General features: G+C 46.4%; 1 protein-coding gene across 2 annotated transcripts in view; it reads left to right on the top strand.

The window, feature by feature from the left end:
- The window catches only part of GNG2 (G protein subunit gamma 2), a 56,225-nt gene that overhangs the window by 31,588 nt on the left and 10,854 nt on the right, over positions 1–13,783 (top strand). The window contains exon 2 of one of the 2 annotated variants that reach the window (XM_044272232.1): positions 5,638–5,696. The exons of the other annotated variant lie outside the window; for it this stretch is intronic. The gene's annotated coding sequence lies outside the window, so the exon portion shown is untranslated. The remainder of the gene's footprint in view (positions 1–5,637; positions 5,697–13,783) is intronic. 2 annotated transcript variants of the gene reach the window in all.

Below are 13,783 nucleotides of genomic sequence, written 5' to 3' on the forward strand. Positions count from 1 at the left end.
TGTGATTTGAGCCAATTAGATGCCTCCTCCGTGCTGCTCCCTCTCGCAGCATGCAGTCTCACAAATTCAGGCACTGAAGCTGCAGCTGCATCCCCCTCCTCCCCTTTTTTGTTCTGCCAGATAGTGTAGAAGATGGAACTTCTGTAAAGGAAATTATAACCATAGGTAAATGTGGAGCTCAAGACTGTTGGTAAACAGGGAAAAAAGGGGAAAGTGTGTGGGGGGGGGTCGTCCCACCTTTAACTCACCCTTGGCCCCTTTCCCCAACCTTGACCTATGACAAAAAATGCCGACAACTGTGTCACTTTATTGCTGGGTGGTGATCGGCCACAGCTTCTTTATTAAAGCGCCAAACCTTAATAAACCATAATTATCGGAGTGGTATGCCAACCGCTGGACTCCCAGCGGGCAAGTTTGCCATCAGCTACCACCATATCTCCGCTATACTCAAATGCCGCCAGCTGTGGCTTCATAAACTCAACTAGAATTTGCAGCTCTAAGAGTAGAAAAAACAAAACAAAATAACCAAGTATCCAGAACTGATCATAACATCGCACATCGATTCGTCTCCCAAGAATAACCGCAAAGGGAGGGAGGGCCACATGGCTTCCACTAGCAAGAGGAAGTGACAGGGACAGGGAGGGGGGTATATGTAACCAGCAGGATTTCCTGCACTGCCCCCTTATGAATAAAGAAGGATCCCCAGTTAATTAACCCTTAATGGCCCTAGACCGCCAACACCTACTTCAACATTACCGTGAGGGGGCCAGCTCCCCAAACAACTTGGGGGGGTGGGGTGGCGGAGAGACCACCAGTCACTGAGCACCCTCCCTATACAGTCGGGCACTTAGTTGCCAGAAGAAGAGGAGGGGGCATTATGGTGGTACCTGCCAAAAGAGAATGTTAGATCATTTTTCCTAGCCACAGGCATGATCAGGGAGGACACCTACTGATAGAGAGTGGTGGTCCCTTGTCCCCTGGTGGCACAGCCCCACTGATCACGAGAATGGTGGTCCCTTGTCCCCTGGTGGCACAGCCCCACTGATCACAAGAATGGTGGTCCCTTGTCCCCTGGTGGCACAGCCCCACTGATCACGAGAATGGTGGTCCCTTGTCCCCTCGTGGCACAGCCGCACTGATCACGAGAATTGTGGTCCCTTGTCCCCTCGTGGCACAGCCCCACTGATCACGAGAATGGTGGTCCCTTGTCCCCTCGTGACACAGCCCCACTGATCACGAGAATGGTGGTCCCTTGTCCCCTGGTGGCACAGCCCCACTGATCACGAGAATGGTGGTCCCTTGGCCTCTGGTTGATTGGAGAGGTGGTAATACTCGCGCACTGTCAAAGTCTTGGAGCTGATGAAGATAGCCGAGCGCTGTACATTTCCAGCAGTCCAATAGAGATTGAGCGGTGTCGCAGTGGGCCCATGCACGACCACAACTCAGTTTGAACAGGTGACACAGGGCCCCTGTTCTCATGATTAGTGGGGGCCCCAGCAGACATCGCCTACCCCGTCGATGGGGGATATTAGGTTTCTGGAAAAAAGTTTACTTCAAAGGGGAATTATCTTTAAACTACAGATCTAATGAACAGGAGCCCCCAAAGCTTGCTTATGGGTCCATAGGTCCCCCCCCCCCCTGATTAGCTGTTAAGGTGTAGAAGTCAATGCGAACAGCGCTGTGGTAACCAGCTCCCTCCATTACAAGGCTGATGGTGCTTATGGCCAACTTCTGGCAACAGTGCTACACCCCAACAGCTAGGGGTGTGGGTTGTTGGACCCCCGCCTATCAGCTAGTGGTGGCCTATCTTGACCATCACCTAGTAAAGGCTGGGCAACCCCTGTCAACCAAAAACCAGTCAACATCCAGCCAGGGACCTCTCAGAAGAAATGGGTAAATACCCTGGAGAGGGTCCTTATAGATGTCTTAAGGAATCAGTGGGGCATGAAGGCTCCCAGAGGAAACGTTAGATACACTTAATTGGATAATGAGTCAGTATCCTCGTAGAGACCCAGCTGCCATAGCAGGACCCTTGGTGATTAGAATGTATACTGAAGAGCTCGTTTCACACTTGGATTGCAGATGATAGGAGATGGCGGTCTGGTGTTATGGCCTCGTAAGTCGGGGGCTATAAATTGTATGGCCACGCGTTATTTTGGCAAAATTATAGCTGTGTCTTGACTGCTCACCGGCTGCCACATGTGGTCCTATTCTAAAGATAAGTGGCTTATACGCTACCCGGGGGGATGACGGATCTTGATTGTAGCGAGAGGGGTGTATATATCTATATATCTAATATCTATCCAGGACAAGGTCAAACCTGCCGCACATGTGAGGAGTCGGCACTGGAGGGAAAAGCCAATCTATAAAGAAGTTTAGTCAGCAGCTCTAATTAATATATCACATCCCTGCTTATAGGAGCAATGTGACATCTTACTCACTGGCATTTAAAGGGCTTTTCCACTTATTTTATAAACCCCTAGGGCAGGGATGCTCAACCTGCGGCCCTACATCTGTTGTAAAACTGCAACTCCCAGCGTGCCCTGATAGCTGTAGACTGTCAAAGCATGCTGGGAGTTGTAGTTTTGCAGCAGCTGGAGGGACGAAGGTTGGGCGTCCCTGCCCTAGGGAATATGAAGGGCTGTCCAGTTCTAGGGATCCTCTTCTATTAGCCAGAGGAGAGAGACGCTAGGTTAGGGCTCATGCACATGAATATATTTTTGGTCCACATCCGATCCGAATTTTTGTGAGTCAGATGTGGACCCATTCACTTCAATGGTGCTGCAATAAATGCGGACAGCACAGCCTGAGCTGTTCGCATCCGTATGTCTGTTCCGTGGCACCCGCAAAAATATAGAACATGTCCTATACTTGTCTGCATTATGGACAAGGACTGGACTGTTCTATTATGGGCCGGACGTTCCGTTCCACAGAATGCGTGTCCGTGTTTTCCAGATACACAATTTGTGGACCCAGCCGTTCATATATTAGAAGGCGATTGGTCATTCAATGGCCTGCATGTAATACTACATTTCACCTGTAGTGGCCGCTGCAAGGGAGACCGATCCCTGACAGCAGCTTCTTTAACTTGAGCATTTCTGAAGCTAAAACCTTAGCAGTCGGTTTACAAAGTGTTTTTTTTTTGTTGCAATTTTCTTGAGTCTTGCTCTTCTGCCAAGATGTTACAGTTCTAGCAGTCCCATAGGGTTTGACGGGAGCGACCATGTGCATTGACTTGCCACTCCTTCCTACAGCGGCATGCGATAGCTGTTTTTATGATCGTTGGGAGTCCCAGCGGTCTGACCCTCCACCTCTCTAACAGCTGTTCCCTATCCAGTGGGATCATTTATCTAACCAGGATACTCATTTAAAGGGCATCTGTCAGCAGCTTTGTCCCTATGACACTGGCTGACCTGTTCCATGTGCACTTTGCAGCTGAAGGCATGTGTGTTGGTCCCATGTTCATATGTGCCCGCATTAAGGAGAAGAATGACATTTTAATATATGCAAATGAGCCTTTAGAAGCAATGGGGGCGTTACCGTTACACCTAGAAGCTCATAACTCTCTGCAGCTGCCGCGCTCTCTGCACTTTGATTGACAGGGCCAGGCAATGTAAATGTGATCACTCCCTAGCCCCCTCAATCAAAATGCAGAGGGCGCGACAGTTGCAGAGAGAGCTGAGCCTCTAGGTGTAATGGTAACGCCCCCTTTGCTCCTAGAGGCTCATTTGCATATAATAAAACATAATTTTTCTCAGCAATGTGGGCACATAGGAACATGGGACCGACACAGAGGCCTCCAGCTGCACATGTAACAGGGCAGCCAGTGTCATAGGGACAAATCCGCTGACAGATGGACTTTCAGCTGACCATACACATGCATCAGTGTTGGTCGGAGACTCCATAGCTTCCCTCTGTTTTTTTCCAGCTAATACTTGGGGTCCCGATGGAACGTCCCCTCTGGTAATGTATGAAAAAAGGTTATCTATACCCATCATAAATAAAGTAATGGAGCCATGCTAAAATTCCTAATTTAGGGTCTGGGGGGACCATTTGATCTAGAGGCACTAGTAGGAATGATTCTGTATTTTGCAGCAGTCCGGTTGCTTTTCTGTACTCCGCAGCGATTCTTCATTTGATCTTCTGTTTGCTCAGAGGTTGCGATGACCGGGACAATATTCTTCTTTGTAGCTCTGTCCTGTACTCACCAAGAACATGATGGAAAACAAAAAGTTCTGCAACTTTTTAAACACTTTTCTGCACATTTCATCCTCTGCTTGCTGTCAGTGCAAGAGTCTTGTAGATTAACAGCCTGTACAGACCTCGTACTTCTCACCGCACCGCTGAGTGTTTGCTACAGTGGTATCCAGTCTAGACAACCCTCCGTGCCATATTGCATCAAGCCAAGCAGAGTAAACAGGGGTGAACATTACTATATGTGCAACCTGTGCAGCTGCATAGGGGCTCAGAAGGTAGGAGGCTCACAAGCTGCTTCTGCTGCTATTAAATTGTATGTAATGGACTGAGCTATTGACGTTTATTCTCAGAAAGATGTTTGACAGCAAGGAGCCCATGTACACCAGGGGCCCCTCTCCTGCCTGTGTCCGCCCGCTGGATACTCTGGCCTCTTCCTCTGCTGAGGATAACTGGTTTGCTATGGACTTGTCCCTGGGGTGCAGATTGAGGTAGGGAAAATTAGGTTATAAGTCCCATAGGGACCAATGTGGATTCCTGACATACAGCGCTGCGGAATATAAAAGTATAATAAATGAACAGTGCAGAATACATGCAGGACCGCTGTGGGTGCGGCATGTTGCCCCTTGTTACACCGATGCTGCAGGAATTGATTTTAATAGCATTTTAATTGGAGTATGGAGCATGTGGCCTGTGCTTGATTGCAGGTCTGTAACCAGGCAATGGCGTGTAGCCTGCACCCGTGTGCATAGGTCAATGTCCATTGAAGTGTCAGGGATCTATAATAGGCACATTAACACGGAGGGATACACAGCGGACAGGTGTTATCCAGCACATCCCTGCGCCTTAATGTATTTATCTTCAGATACGCTCACTTGGGCACCTGCAAACAATCGCTATCTGGAGTGCAATTAGGAGTAGATTGGACGCAGCCCGGGTCGCCAGTGCTTTACTTCATTATGTACAGTCTAGAGCTCTCCAACCAGTAACTACAACTCCCAGCATGTCCTGACAGACACCAGGCATGACGTTTAAACATACTTGACAACTTTCCTGGAAAAAGGGACGACCTCCCGAAAGTGTTGGCAGATCTTCCAGCTACCAAAAAATGCTTCCCAGAAATCAGCCCTAACTGCGTGCGGGACCGGGATGCTGCATCATCAAACACACACTAAGGGGGCACCGCACTACCGATACTGTAATAAGATATGCCGTGCCACCAATAATAGTTTATTACGTTGATTATCGGTAGTATGACATAGTTTTATACATTATGGGTAGTGCTGTATATTTTATTACATTGACTATGGGTAGTGTGGTATATTACATTTATCGCCAGTACAGTATATTTTATTGCATTGACTATGGGTAGTGCTGTATATTTTATTGCATTGATTATGGGTAGTGCTGTATATTTTATTACATTGTCTTTTCTATTGACAGACGAGATTAGAAGAGATCGGTGGAGAGCGACAGTAAGAAGAGCACTGACGCTTTTCTTGGTAATTTTCCTCCCCTGTTTTCCTACATTCTGTCTTGCCATTTTAAATGTAATTTCGTGTTTTTAACCCCCACCTGGTGATATCATAAGCAGGGCATAAGGATGGGTGGAAGACCCCATAGCAGATGTGGGCTCTTGAATGACGGCGTAGAAGCACCCTGCCGAGAGCCATCAATCAGCACAGCATATGCTGAATTATACAGAAGCTATTCCCAAGCCTGTGACATAGTTATAGGGGTGCGGAGACCCTCAAAGACCCATCTGCCAAAAAGCGAGACACCAGTACTGTGAATAACACATAAGTGGGGGCCTCTGTTACAGGAGCTTCAAGATACCCCCCTGACCATAGCCGTCCACCGACCCTCCACTGACTTCTCATGCCACTGTACTAATGATGAGCTGTATAGAGTCCATATACCGTATGCTGCGCTGCAGTAAGATCCACCTGTCTCTGTGCTGAAAAATCAAATCTACGGTAGTAATCTATTAGCATACATTTCCACTAAAATTTACAGTTCAGCGCAAAGTTAGAGGCCCCATAGCACTGGCGATTCCTGTCGTGGCGGCCACACTACCGTGCACATAGATAGCACTTTAAAGGGGTTGTCCAGGATTAGAAGTACATGACTATTTTCTTCCAGCAACACGCCTGTCCATGGCTTGTATCTGGTATTGCAGCTCAGCTCTGTTGAACTGGATGTGGCTGTACTGCAATGCCACCCACAACCCCTGGACAGGGGTGGCGCTGTTTTAGGAAGAAAGCAGACATGTTTTTCTAATCCTCAATATTAGCTTCTTGCATACAGGGGTGAAGCAAGGACAGTTCAGGTCGGCAGCTAAATTCCCACCTTTAAAATTGCATAACCCGATCTCCATTTGTACTAAATGCATGGAAGGTTCACGAAAACTCAATTATAGTCAATTATTTATTTCCTTAACATTTAATGAATTTAGTGTCGGGATCATTATAGCTGCTTTAACCTGTGGACAGGGAAGGGACAGGGAAGCAGCTATGAGGACCTCATGTCTCAGCCGGTCCCCATGGAGCTGACACAGCAGAGACTGATATGGAATGAACTGCAGCCCTATAAGAATTGTGATATTAAACTAGATAAAGTAACCCCAAGCACAGGGGTCAGCAACCTTCATCACTCCAACTGCTGCCAAACTACTACTCTCAGCATGCACACTTGCTCATCTGTAACTCCAATAGAAATGAATAGAGTATTCTGGGAGTAGTAGTTTCCGGGGGTCCGACTTCTGGGACCACCACTACTCCTGAGAATGAAGGGGATGGAGGGCTGATTTAGCTCAGCTACCCTGTCACAATTTTGCCTATTTAGATCAAATGCAGTTCCCTGCACAACCAGGGGAGTGGGGGCGCCACTGTACAGGCAGTACAACGATGCAGCCCCTACATTAGGATTGGGGACCCCAACAGATGAGGCCTATCCTAGCAATATTTATTTATTGTATGCACTTATATAGCGCTACTATATTCCACAGTGCTTTACAGACATTAGCATCACGCTGTCCCCAATGGGACTCACAATCTAAGCTCCCTATCAGTATGTCTTTGGAGCGTGGGAGGAAACCGGAGGAAACCCACGCAAACACGGGGAGAACATACAAACTCCATGCAGATGTAGGCCTAGGACCCCAGCGCTGCAAGGCACCAGTGCTAACCACCGAGCCACCGTGCTGCCCTTATACCATCCTTTTAGAAGATGAGAATACCCCTTTAATCTTTATTTCCTTGCTTAACCCCAGTTTATCAGTCCTGTGCAAGGAACAAGTGGAGGCTGCCTGAATGGCCAGATGATCGGATGTGAGATTAAAGGAATTTTACTATCAATACCTCATTCTTCAGCTCCTGGTTCCCGCACATCTACTGTGCGGTGTATATGACGTATCACTCTCTATAGCAGGAATACTCAACCTGCGGCCCTCCAGCTGTTGTAAAACTTCAACTCCCAACATGCTCTGATAGCTGTAGACTGTCTGGGCATGCTGGGAATTGTAGTTGGAGGGACGCAGGTTGAGCATCCCTGCAGGATATTGTCACCCTCCTGATGACACTTTTTGCCCCCGATCTTGATGTTCTCCCTATTCTACGCTGCTTATTGTAATATCTGGCACATAGTAATCCCCTTCCTAGACGCTAATATTTATTTTATCCAGAAAACACCCTCAGGCCATCTAGTGTTGGGAATGCTCATCTTCCCCCGATGGATAGGAGCTCACTTGTTGATGCATTCAGCTCATTGCGGACGGTTTTGTCCCAGATACAATCAGTATATTGATAATTCATTATTTGGCCACTGCATGAAGAGTTCATTTTCCATAGATGAACAGTATTTTCTTCGGTCGGAAATAATTGTTCTAGTCATTTACATGCTAGATTCGCACGACCGTATGCCGCAAATTGCGTATCTGCAAAAAAAAGGATAACGTCCGTATGGCATGCGTTTTTTTTTTGTTTTTTTTTGCGGATCCATTGTAACGACGATGCCTGTCCTTGTTCGCAAAACGGACTAGAATAGGACATGTTCTATTTTTTTTTAAAAAAAATGCGGGGCTACAGAACGGATATGGATGCAGATGGCACGCGGTGTGATGTCCGCATTATTGGCAGACCCATTGAAATGAATAGGTTCTCATCCAATCCTCAAAAAAAAAAATGAACGGACACTGAAACGAAATACGTTCGTGTGAATGTACCCTTAATCAGAATGTCATTGATCCAGGTTGAAGGAGTTGAAAAGGACTGTTGCATTAGGACAACCCCAGTCCACCTGTCCAGGATCCCTCTCTGAGCTGGAGTGAAGGGTCACGGATGTGGATCTGTTGTGTCACTTGAACAGATTTCGCTTGGGACTACTCCTAACGGTGTTACCTAAGTGACCCCCTTGGCCTTCACCCTTTAACTCCTATACAGGGATCTAGATTGTGCTGTTGGGGAACCACCATGATTTTACCTCTCAGAGTAGTCTCTGTTCAGGAGAGAAACTGACCTGACTAGGTTCAAGAGCCACTGATGTGGAACACCAAGGGATCAGACAAAATCGTAGTCAGGGACAGGCCAAGGTTAGGGAAGGCAGCTCAATCTCAGCACAGAGACTAGGTAGAAGTCAGTGATGGGTTGAATCCAGAAATCAGGCAGAGGTCAGTACAAGGGCAGAAGAACGAGAAATGGCAGACCTTTGCAGGAAACTAGAGAACCAGAACCTATTGCTCAGGCACCTTCCCACCGGGGGAAGATGCCTTAAGTAGCCTACGATGGCCAGCTATTGGCTGGGGAACATTATGGTGCGTGCTGGCCATTTAAGATTCAGAGGAAGCTTGCACCCTACAGGGATAACAGAAAAGAAGCCTTAGTCCGTGTGGAGGTGGACAGAGCAGTGTTACTCCGGCAGCTGAGCCTACCAGTTAACAGGGATGTCAAACTCGTGGCCCTCCAGCTGTTGCAAAACTACAACTCCCATCATGCCTGGGCATACTACAGCTATCAGGGAATGATGGGAGTTGTAGTTTTGCAACATCTGGAGGGCCATGAGTTTGACATCCATGAGTTAGGAGGTGAGGAACATCGGTGGGTCCAAGCTGCCACGAGTCCAGGAGCAACAGAGAGGGTGAGCAGAGCACTGGAAGGAGTGGATCGGTGGTGGGCACGCTGCCATAACAGCCGCTTACGTATTTAAATGGAAAACCTCTAGTGGCCACTGCATAAAAATAAAAAAAACTATGCAGGGATTTCACATACTTTATTTCAGTCCCTTACCATTTTCAAGATCTCTGCTTGTTGTCAATGAAGGCGAACACTCTTGTTTAGGCCAGGTTCATGAAGCGTAATAGAGGAAAATGTTTATGCCCATATTACCACGGGTCTGATCTATGATGGTGTTAGTTTGGGTATTAGACCTGCAGTTGGGCTGGGACCTGCGGGTGTAATACAGGAGCAGAATTTTACCTGTATGTGTGAAACCAACTTCCAATAGATTTCCCAAATTCTCCCAACTGAGAGTTTGCTTCAATTGAATCCAGTCTTCTATTAAACAGCCAGGAACCCATGATGATACACTTCATCTGCACGGATACATTGTAGTAAAATGTGCATGTAATGTCTCTAGCTCAGAGAGGATTAACTAGACTGTGACAAACTCTCAGCTGTGAAAACTACTAGCTTTGTACCAGTAATCGGCCTCTGTATGTTAACACAAATGCTTTCCTTCAGTCACAGCAAACAGAGCTCTTGAAAATGGTGAAGAATTGAAACACAAAGCAAATCAGAAAGCTTCAGAATATTTTATTATACAATGACTGAATGTCATTGATAGAAGTCTAGAAGACCCTGTGACTGTACAAGTTACGGGATGCTGACGCATTTCAGGCCGGGGCTGAGAGCGGCTCTAGACATGGCTTATAGAGGAGGGGTCCAAAACGGGGGACCCTCACCCCCTCCCCACTACCCCCTTCAGCTAAAAGTCTCCTTAAAGGAATGTAAAATGGAGTTGTCAAAAGCTAGGCCATCCCCTTAAATTAGCTTTGTATAGACCCCACATCGCCGCCTCTCCTAGGAGCCATTATGCCATACAGAACAGAGGGAGGTGATTTTCTCCATTGAGGATAAATTATAAGGCTGCCTGTTATTTCAGGAACCGGGTGATCTCATGTGCTGAACTGTAATCTGCATAGAACCCGCGCCAAGCGATGGCTTCCCTCAAGCTGGCAGCTGGCAATTAGCAGGGGACTGCAGGGAGAGAGACTGGCACTGCTGTAGAAAGACCTCTTATAATTGGGTGGGGGTGCAGGGGGGTGTTTTCATTGCTTTTTTTTTTCTTACAAAAATCGCAAATTTGTTGCTTTTCTGAAATATATTACTTTGCAGACCACAGTGCCATACACTGTATAGTGGCTATGCTTGGAAATGCAGACCCAGACCATTGACTTGAATGGCAGTGAACTGCACCTAGGCCTTGTCACCAATGAACCTGACGTCAGTGGCTGCGGTGCTCACCGGAGTGCCACGGCCTCTTCAAACCGCTGTTTGGCGGGTGTTCTGGGGGTTTGATATTGATGACCTATTTTAAGGATAGGGTGAAATCAGAACAGGGTGTCTGTGGATCACTACAGCTGGGTAATGGATTTAAGGTGCTCTTGGTTTATATGACCCACCCAGTCACATAAAATATAGAAAAATACCAAGATTAAACCAGGCACTCAAGTATGGAGCATTGATCAAAATTTAATAAAGAATAAAATATATCGATATACCATAAAATATAAAATAACAGAAAATCATACAAATTCACATAAGGAAAACCATTAATAGCAGCAATATATGGCCAATAGTTTCAGCAGCTTAAATTTGAAAGACCGCAATCCTTATTTCAATCCAATGAAGATCAATCTGAACAGAGGTCTATGCAGAGCTCCAGGCGGTTTGATTTTGAAAAACCGCACCCTTAGTTCAGTTTGGGAAAAAGATGCAGCTTGAAACAGTCTAGGCGGTTTAGATTTAAACAGCCGCCGCCCTTATTTCAGTCTTAAGAAAAACCGCAATTCCAAATATTATAAGAAGTCTTGTGAACAGTCGCCGGTCTTATTCGGTAATAGCAGAGTGTGACTATGCACTAAGGTGGCGTCCCACCTATTCGAGCAACTTTGTTACTTTACCTGGCCGGTATTATCTTGTCCTGTGTCCGGACCTAGAAAAGATATGCTGTGGGTACAAAGTCATCCGGATATCCGCTTACAGAACGATGTTTGTGGCTGTTTCTCCGGTGCTCGTTCCTCTTAGTCACAGCTTTTTAATCTTGGAGTCCAGGGGAGCTACTGTCCCAGCATGCCGGTACGAGGTATTAGACCATACGCGTTTCGGGGTTCTCTGGATGGCCCCTTCCGGACACAGGACAAGATAATACCGGCCAGGTAAAGTAACAAAGTTGCTCGAATAGGTGGGACGCCACCTTAGTGCATAGTCACACTCTGCTATTACCGAATAAGACCGGCGACTGTTCACAAGACTTCTTATAATATTTGGAATTGCGGTTTTTCTTAAGACTGAAATAAGGGCGGCGGCTGTTTAAATCTAAACCGCCTAGACTGTTTCAAGCTGCATCTTTTTCCCAAACTGAACTAAGGGTGCGGTTTTTCAAAATCAAACCGCCTGGAGCTCTGCATAGACCTCTGTTCAGATTGATCTTCATTGGATTGAAATAAGGATTGCGGTCTTTCAAATTTAAGCTGCTGAAACTATTGGCCATATATTGCTGCTATTAATGGTTTTCCTTATGTGAATTTGTATGATTTTATGTTATTTTATATTTTATGGTATATCGATATATTTTATTCTTTATTAAATTTTGATCAATGCTCCATACTTGAGTGCCTGGTTTAATCTTGGTATTTTTCCATTTTAAGGATAGACCATCAGTATTGAACTCCTGGAAAAAACCCTTTAAAGGGTGTGTTTTCCACTTTGGACTCTTTGGCCCATTGACAATAAGTTTATCATAAAGTGTTCCCTTCCTGGGACCTGCAATGATCAGCCTGATCTGTTAGAAAACTTGGCAGGAAGTGTTCAATTTCCCTGCAGTGCCCCCGCAGGAGAAGTGAAGCATTACACGGTGCCCATTGAAATCAATTAGCTGTCTATGTAATGCAGGACAGGTCCTCCCAGAGTGAGAGACATTGTTTGTAACCACTCTTCACCCTGGTGATGAGTATCCTGAACCAAGGACCCTCTCCAATTACTCCCTAATAGGGTGTATTAAAAATGGAGTCGCTAAATGCGACATCCCCTTTAATCAGGAATTTACTGGACCTGATAAATACTGTTTTAACGGACATACGTAGAAATCAATTACATTGAAGGATAAGAATCTTCTAGATTGACAGTCCCCCAACCTATTCCCCATCCCTACCCCCATCTTCCGGGGGACTACAGCTCCCAGCAGCTAAATAGCTACAGACTATTGCAGCTAGAGAGTCTGCAGTTTGTATTGGTTCCTTCAACTTCCAGTTTATAGAAATGACCAGACTGTTGGATGCCGGATCATAGGATTTGTATGTTTTGCCTCGACTGGCCCACTGCGATAAAAGAGGATCATTTCCAGTAGATGACACCCCTTTTAAAGGGCTTCTCCAATTTCAGTTCTAGAAGAAAAAAATAGACCCTAAAGTGTTTGTCCAAGAAGCCGTACGACCCCGTGCGGCCAGCAGTTTCAGGATCATGTGCCATACATCCAGCTTGTGATACCAGCCTGGCATCAGAACCAGCAGCGCGTGCGCGAGTCTGAATCTATTTCTAACGCTTTAGTGAAAGATTCAGACTCGCGCATGCGCTGCAGGTAGTAATCTCAGGCCGGGATCATCTACCAAATGTACGGCACGTGATCCCAGAAGTGGCCATACACAGTCGGACGGTTTGGGTGGGACCAGCTGACTAATGTATATGGTGGCGTCCTGAAATTCCCCTGAGTGTTCTATAGCTATAAAAGTCAATGGAGCTCTTGCTGTTAGGAACCAATCGGATCACTGATCCCTTGCAGCGGCGCATCCAGAATGAGCTACCGTGGCGGGTGCTCGGTGGGTGACACGGGAGCATCAACACTTTTCATTGGACAGGGTAGGGCGTCAAAATAATCCTTTTCTCCTTGTGAAGGAAGGTTTCACTACGGCTCCGGTTAGAAAATCGGAAGCGATTTCACCGGCTGCTATGGTCCAACTTTTTGTCTGTGCTGTTTTTGTCTACATCTGGTGCGGGTTCCCAGTATTATTATAGGCTGCCTATGATATGCAAAGGTGACAGGTGCACATTCATTTGTCTTCGACTTGACAGTAATGTCATTAAAATGCAGGAGTTATCGCTAAATGTAATCACCATGTTTATTATCCCTCTGATGTGGGGGAGAAAATCCTACCTGAGAGTTTTATCACTGTGCACGCATGAGGGAAATGATAACAGGCAACCGAGTCCATGACATCAGACCCCCCTTCTGTACGACTGGTCGGCCAACCCTACCCCTGCCTCATCTCAGGGGGACTAATGTTATCTGGTAATAAATACAAATTCCCCAAAATAAG

This window comes from Bufo gargarizans, chromosome 11, assembly GCF_014858855.1.
Source record: "Bufo gargarizans isolate SCDJY-AF-19 chromosome 11, ASM1485885v1, whole genome shotgun sequence".
Taxonomy (NCBI): Eukaryota; Metazoa; Chordata; class Amphibia; order Anura; family Bufonidae; genus Bufo; species Bufo gargarizans.